Source organism: Watersipora subatra, chromosome 5 (genome assembly GCF_963576615.1).
Source record: "Watersipora subatra chromosome 5, tzWatSuba1.1, whole genome shotgun sequence".
In the NCBI taxonomy this organism is placed as follows: domain Eukaryota; kingdom Metazoa; phylum Bryozoa; class Gymnolaemata; order Cheilostomatida; family Watersiporidae; genus Watersipora; species Watersipora subatra.
In genome coordinates this window covers 24,296,737-24,304,448 of record NC_088712.1, presented here as the reverse complement: position 1 = coordinate 24,304,448, position 7,712 = coordinate 24,296,737, and the positions used below count along the sequence as shown (strand labels likewise).

Genomic DNA, 7,712 nt, shown 5'->3' with positions numbered 1-7,712 from the left:
TTGAATCGACATAAATGCAGGGATATACAGTGATTTATAGTTTTTATAATTACAAATTTTGATGCGCTTGATAGGCTAAGAAAAACATAGCCTATGTTTTTGAGCAAATTGAAAGCTTTTTAAAAGCCAATACAATTCTAAAATACAAGTTTCGCTTGGTACTAAGTCTTAAATTTGGTGGGCGTGGCTTACCAAGGAACCTATATTAGTGATTTCCATTGACTGGTATCTTCAGTCTGTGCCAAGCTTCACAAAATGGCCTTCTTATCAAGTCTTCTACTATTTGTTCTCTTAGTTACTGCTTCAAACGCTCGTCTCATCGGGCTGAATGAAAAAAGTCAAAAATTGTTTCAATTGTGACAAAGTATTTACGCAGCTCGTGAACTTTTGCAGAATGAGTGTCCAACAATTTTAACACTAAATCATGGAATTTTTGATGACAGCGCTTTTCCGTTTCATCTTGAAGTCACTACTTTGTTTCATAGCAAACTGCTTGACAGCTTGGCTGAGTGCCTGGCGAGACGAACTACAGCTGAGAACATGACGACCCAGACTCCATCAAACCAAAGTCCAGCAGCAGATGAAGTGTCTTCAACACCACCAACAAGTCAACAGCTGTTGACAGAGCTGCCTACAACTGAACGATCTGTGGCTAGGGAGATGCCGCTACCTCAAGGTAAAAATGTGATATAACCATAATCAAGTGTGTATAACAATGGTTTCTTTGCACTGAGAGACTGTGGTGCACTTGTACTTATCTTAACGTTAACTGTAATTCAACTATTTTATATAGGTTTTTTGTTGAAAGTTTTTTAAGCTTTGAAACTTGAGAAAAAATTAAATGAGTTCTTATGCATGGTTTGTCATAAAAAAGTAGATATTGTAAACCTTTTATTACTAAAAGAGCAATAATTGAAGTAAATTTAATAAACTTTGATGATTTGATCTTTATAATACTAATAATCAATCTATTAGTTTATATTCATTGTCTTTAAAAATAACAAATAGAAAAAAATTGAATCCTATAATTTAGATCATTCAAAATTTTTTTTATTCTGATCTTTAGAAAGCTATTTGTCGGGTTTATTTTAACCATTGCGCTAATATGAGCCCCATAGTACAGCTTGGCAAAGAGTTAGCGTGTGGTCAAGAGCCATCAAGTGTGGTTTAGTAAGCATCCTACAACTCTTTTCAGGTTGGTTAGTAGCTATTTAACTAGCCTATCATAAGTGTACTTGAGAAGAAAAAAACAATTAAATGCATGTGGTGAGCCGAAAGAAAAAAGTTTGGGCCTACAGCTTATCCAAAGCCGCGTTTTGATTTTCAAAACATTTGGTTTTTCATTGCACTTTTTTCTTGGCAATGACCGGTTGTGTCAAGCGCATACAAGTGCGAGGGTTCCAATAGATACTGATCTACAAATTTTGCTTTATTTTTGTGGAAAAATAGTACTGATGAGAAAGAATTATGTTGCTATAATAATAATAATAATAATTTTGTAAGCTCCAATAATATTGATAAGTCATCTGACTTGAACATACTCACAGTTGTAGCTAAATAGGTCAAAAAGCATCTGAGCTGTTTTTAATTGAATTTGTGGGTTTATAGAAGGTCAGCTGATGTATAATTTTATGTTGGTTATTTTGACATTAAATCATTTTTTATATCAAGTGGTACAAAGTGGTTATGAAAATTTGTACCCGCCCTTGACAAATGTGAGGTTTTACCATATTTGCTTTTATGTGCCGGTAAAGATATTAATTTTCTAGCAAAAGATTTTTAAAAAATATCAAATGTTTTTTTATTAATACAGATTGTCAAGAGCTGTATGACCAAGGAAATAGATGTTCCGGAGTTTATCAAGTCAACCCACCACATACAGATGGTGAACCATTTCCTGTCTGGTGAGACTTTTTTGATGACCGAGGGTGGACTGTGTTTCAAAGGAGAGTAAATGGATCAGTCAGTTTTAATAAAAATTGGACAGATTACCAGTCAGGATTTGGTGAGATAGCTGGAGAATATTGGTTGGGTAAGTTGAAAAAATTGTTTTGTGGTAAAACTTTTTAACACAATGCATCTCATTCCACATTCGAAAATCTCTTAGACAAGTATACTGCTAATGTATCTACATGTTCTATGATACTGTAAGTATGAAAAACTGCAAATTTTTATCTTACCAAAATTACAAACAGGAAATCAAATAAACTTTTATACCTATATGCTAGATGTTTTTTAGACGAACACAAAAACATATTATCATAATGAATTTTGTGTTGTTGCAATAATAAATGTCCAAACTGGTCCTATGATATGATCTGGCAATTGTTTAAATCCTCTTTCACAATGCAGCAGTTGTGTCTATACCACATATGAATTGTCAGAATTAAACATAAAAATATTTTATCTCTGTAAAGATTTGTCATGTATGAAGTAGTTTAGAGCAGACAATGCAGCATGTTTCAATTTCTTAAGAACTGCCTTGCTGTATTTACTTGTTAGTTCACATAAAAATGTTGTTAAAAGTATTGTACTATTGCTTTGTAGCTTCAAAAAATTATTATTTCTCATTTATTTACCTCCCTTGTTAAGGTTGTGATCGCGATACTGTAAAATTTAAATTGATTTAGCTGACTACAAGTGGCAACAAAAGCATTATTAGATATTAGAAAACTATTTAACTCTCTTTTATTTCCTTTTTTATATATCTGATGGAATCTTTTCAGGTTTAGATAAAATCCATGCTTTGACCAGATCAAACACCAAACTGTCCATTTTCCTCCGAGCAGCTTATGGAACTACTGAGTCTGGAGTCTGGCCGATTTTTCATATAAATGGTTTGGCAGATGGCTACAAGTTAACAGTAAGTATTTACATTGCATTAGATAATATCAATTTTACTGATTCAGCCAAAATTTTAACCCTTCAATTCATGTTAATATTGAAAATATTTTCTTCAGTAGCTACTAAAGTTAGTCTGAATTACAATTTTACCAAAAAATATTGATTACTTAATTCATTTGAAGAAGTTGCTTTTACATTAAAATGCTTATCTCAGTTTATTTTTACTCAAAATTCTACAGTCTAGTAAAAATACTAATAATATATGTAAGTACTATTATTTTTCCATAAGATAATTGAGTCACATTAAATTTGGTTTCAAAAAGGGAACTAATTATAATGTGACACGTTATATCATTTCATAAAAAAATTGTCAATGAGCAGTTGTCTTTTTCTGACTGATTTACCTAAACAGTAAATTTTTAAGAAAATTTAATTTGCTAATCAAGTTTTTAAAAAAGATGAAAAAATATAAAATGGTAAAAACTCGCTTGAGAAGTTGGGACTTTTAAAGCTAAAAATAAAATGTTTCACAGATTTGTGGCTTTAATACATTGATACTGTAAACATCTGAAAAACTTTAAAATATAACTTTAGGTTTCTTTTTGGAGTGATTCAGATTTTCACACACTTTATCTTATAATCTGCTGATGTCCTTAGATATGGCTATTATTACATAATTGTTAATGACTAAGCAGTTTGTTAAAAATTTTCAAAAAAACTTTCACAGCTTTTATAAATTAGAAGGAATATAGATCATATGTATTATTTTGTTATTGTCTATATAGCATATAGCTCAGATATGTATCTGAGCTATATGTTGTAGAGCATTGTCTCTGTCCCAAATATTGACTCCTATTGAAACGATGATAGTAGCATGTCTTTAGATTACTACCTCAATTAAAGTTTAGCGATATTTGAATGTGGTGACCTAAACAAAATTTATGAAAACAGAAGCATGTTCTATTTATTTAAGAGACAGTTTTTACTTGTCTTCATTAACAGATAAGTGATGATGGATATCGTGGGAGTTTAAGAAGTGCATCACTGGTTTACCATAATGGTAGGAAGTTCAGCACTCCTGATCGGGATCGAGATACCAGCTCAGGCAACTGTGCCCAAAACAGTAAAGGTAACTCAGCTTTGCAAAAATTCATCATTTCCTTATAAACTTTTTTGTGTTGTATTAATTCATTTGGTGTTGTTTCTAAGGACTCTCTTATCGTTGTTAGTCACCAGAATAATTTTATGTAGTTCTTTAAAAAAAACTCAGTGATTTTATTAAAACTTACTAAAAGATAGTTTGTAATTCTGCATTTAATATTGAAATTTATCCACCTAAACCAGTAGATACGTAAATCTGCTACAATGAGATTTTGCTCAGAGTAATTGTGTAGCATATCATATTGAGATAAGATAACAATAACTCATGAGCTTAACCAATTGATGACCAGAGTCTAGATCCATAGCTCAATGTTTATATTCTCCTGCTATCATATATATGACAAGAGAGTAAGAATATTCAGCTGACATGGAACTCAGTCTCTTTAGTTACCATATTTGATTACGTAAAAGTTGCTTTTCTGCATGAGACACATTCCAAGTTCAGAAGTAACTCAATTAAAACCACCTTTTTGTAAATTTTTAATTTTAACTAAAGGCTTGTTGGCAAATTTGTATTTTGCCAACAGATTCTGACAATCCTGTCTATAAGATTATAAAAAAATTATCGTAGCCGTTTTTATAAACAAAATCACAATGATAAAATTTTGTGCATAAGGATGTTATTACGATTATGTTTCTAAGTACAACAGTTTCAGTCTCTAAAATGTTAGTCTAGAAAAACACATTTATGGGAAATATGCCAAAGTTCTGCAAAAAATTTTTGAAGGCTTCATTATTTATGTGTGATTTATGGACATAAAACACATTGGCATCTATAGACACTTTTTTCGAATAGAAAATTATGTTTTGTAGGCTGTCAACTATGGTACATAACCAAAGTTTGACAACTCATGGTAGAGTGAACTTTAAGTAGGTTCTCTAAGAAAACTACTGGGAAACTACAGATTAAAATAGGTTCATAATTACTGAGAAAAATTGTCAGAATTGATATGCTTTAATACGGAATCTATCTTATTGACTGAAAAAAATCATAAAAATATCTTGTTGCTGGAAAAAAAATATCGACAGGCTGCGTTTGTCTGTATGGATGTCTTTAAGGGTTAAAAAAGTGAGGTTTGTCAGCTTTACCCTTTGACCAAATATATGCCCCCCCCCAAATAAAAACAACCAAAACTCATGTAATTTATTTTTGAAAATTGAATAAAATCGATATTTTATGAACATGCATAGCTCAAATCTTAAATTTATTTCTATGAACAAAGTTTTTTGTACAAAAACATTAATTCGCATAACTACTACTAAAAATACAACCATGTGCAATTTTCCCTGTATGAAATGCTTGAAATCATTTTTTTCTTGGTAGAGTCAAACGCTATAACGTAGCCGTACGAGCCACCATAATGATCGTTTTCTCTGCATATTCCAAGAATATCAAAAGTCCAAAAAGTTTACATCACATATATCATTTGAATTATTGTCATTCGGATCAGACAAATGTCACTAACGATCGCATGATCAAATAATCTTTTATTTTACCGTTTTGAAAGTCAAGCCGATGTTGACTGGTTTTTCCAACTTTTATTCTTTTCCATGAAATCGCGATTTGTTTGGCTTTTAGCACAAATCAACGCCTCTCAGATAATTGTTTCATATTGTAAATCATCAACCGATATCTTGTTGATGATATTTAAAACTTACTAGTGTTAATATCCTTTGTTTAACATTACTAAGTGACAGCTTTATAAACGTCTACCGAAATAGAAATAAATGTCGTTTCCCCAAGCAACCGGTAAACAACATTTTGGTCGTTTCCCTGCCAATGGTCTAAGTGGCTGAATAACTATCATGACCTTTCAACTCTCCATAACACTGAAGTAAATAGAGCTCAGCAGAGTGAGAGTAGACAAAGGATATTTTGCTCATTATAGCTCAGTGCGTAGACACAGATAACAGAGATTATAGCAGTTTGTAAAGTGCTACAGGAAGTACCTAGAAGGTTCAATGTAACTACATTTATAATACACTGAAAAGTTGAAAAACAACCAACAATGGTAATTTTTTTAAACTTATACTTTTTTTTACATTTTTCAGTTGATAGGCCGATTAGAACTGCAGTGTGTTCTATAATAACCCATTTTAAATGATAATTCTGTATCAATTTGTTGCATTGTAGCTGGCTGGTGGTTTAGAAGCTGTCACTACGTCTTACTAAATGCATTAGACTCAAATCAAATTGATTGGTATGGCAATTATTTCATAGAATCTGTGATGAGAGTCACCAGAGATTAAACAATATGTCACCTTTTCGTACAGTAAATAGTTCAACCTTTAGAAGAGAGTCAATCGCACTGGGGACAGTACATCAAAGACCATGAAGTTGGCTTTCTCCAATAAGTTTACAGTAATCAAGTGCCTTCTGTTATTCAAATAAATACTTATACATAGTGATACCATTGAAATTTATTTAATTCATAGATTGTACAATGGGTAATGAATGTTGTTATGCTTGTCATGTAAAAATGAGAAACTTTTTATTGTGTTAAACGTTCAATTGATAAAGCAGTTGACTCCTTATAAAATGACCATTCTTACATCAGATTCGTCATTATTTTAGATTGTAGTAATGTTTTCAATACTTGAGCTAAATAATATTTTACATGTTATTCTTCAAAGTAGGTATAGTTAATTATGCTGCTATTTGAGTACCAATGTTCCATATTATTTTTTATTAATCATCTTTTAGAATATTTAGAGATTTTAGCAATTATTCTGATGTTTCAATCTGATTATTTTATCATAAAAGTATTATGATATTCTGTTATAACTGCTGAATGAGGTATATGATCAAATACATGTATTTTAAATATTAGTAGAAATTGGAGCATTGCTAGTCTTTTTTTATTACCTTAATGGAAATTTGCTCATCCACTTGCACATATATTGTCTACTAACCATCAACATGCACATGTATGGTTGAGGAAAATAGCAAAAGGTGATTAGCCAACACACGAGTTTCATCAAAACTTAAAAGCCCACATGTTACCACATAGCCATAAAATATATGTTCACCTTCACATGTTAATCATAAGAGCTGAGGAGACAAACTCAAATATATATACAATCATGTGTTTTACTAAACACGAACTATAATAAAGACATGTAACCAGTTATACGGTGTACACCCGTTATACAGTATAAAATAGTTATACAATTTATACAGAATACTCCAGTTATACAGTATAACACAGTTATACGTACAGACCAATTACATGGTATACACCAGTTATACAATATACACAGTTTATACAGTATACTCTAGTTATGTGGTATACACCAGTTATACAGTATACACAAGTTTACAGTATACATCAGTTATACAGTATACACCAGTTACACAATATACACAGTTTATAAAGTATACTCTAGTTATGTGGTGTACACCAGTTATACAATACACTCCTGATATACGGTATACACCAGTTATACAGTATGAAGCAGTTGTACGGTATACTCCAGTTATACATTATAATCCAGTTATACAGTATACACCAGTTATACAGTATACACAAGTTATACAGTATACATCAGTTATACAGTATACACCAGTTATACAATATACACAGTTTATACAGTATACTCTAGTTATGTGGTATACACCAGTTATACAATACACTCCTGATATACGGTATACACCAGTTATACAGTATGAAGCAGTTGTACGGTATACTCCAGTTATACATTATAAT

At 31.2% G+C, this 7,712-nt stretch overlaps 1 long non-coding RNA gene across 2 annotated transcripts; it reads left to right on the top strand.

Moving 5' to 3' along the window:
* The first annotated feature begins 249 nt into the window (after nucleotides 1–249).
* LOC137396267 (uncharacterized) lies at nucleotides 250–6,411 on the top strand. Of its 2 annotated transcripts, XR_010978511.1 has the most exons (5): nucleotides 250–676; nucleotides 1,814–2,032; nucleotides 2,727–2,863; nucleotides 3,847–3,973; nucleotides 6,140–6,411. It is a non-coding gene; the product is annotated as an uncharacterized lncRNA (long non-coding RNA). The 2 variants fall into 2 exon arrangements; XR_010978512.1 differs by lacking the exon at nucleotides 3,847–3,973.
* The last annotated feature ends 1,301 nt before the right edge of the window (nucleotides 6,412–7,712 follow it).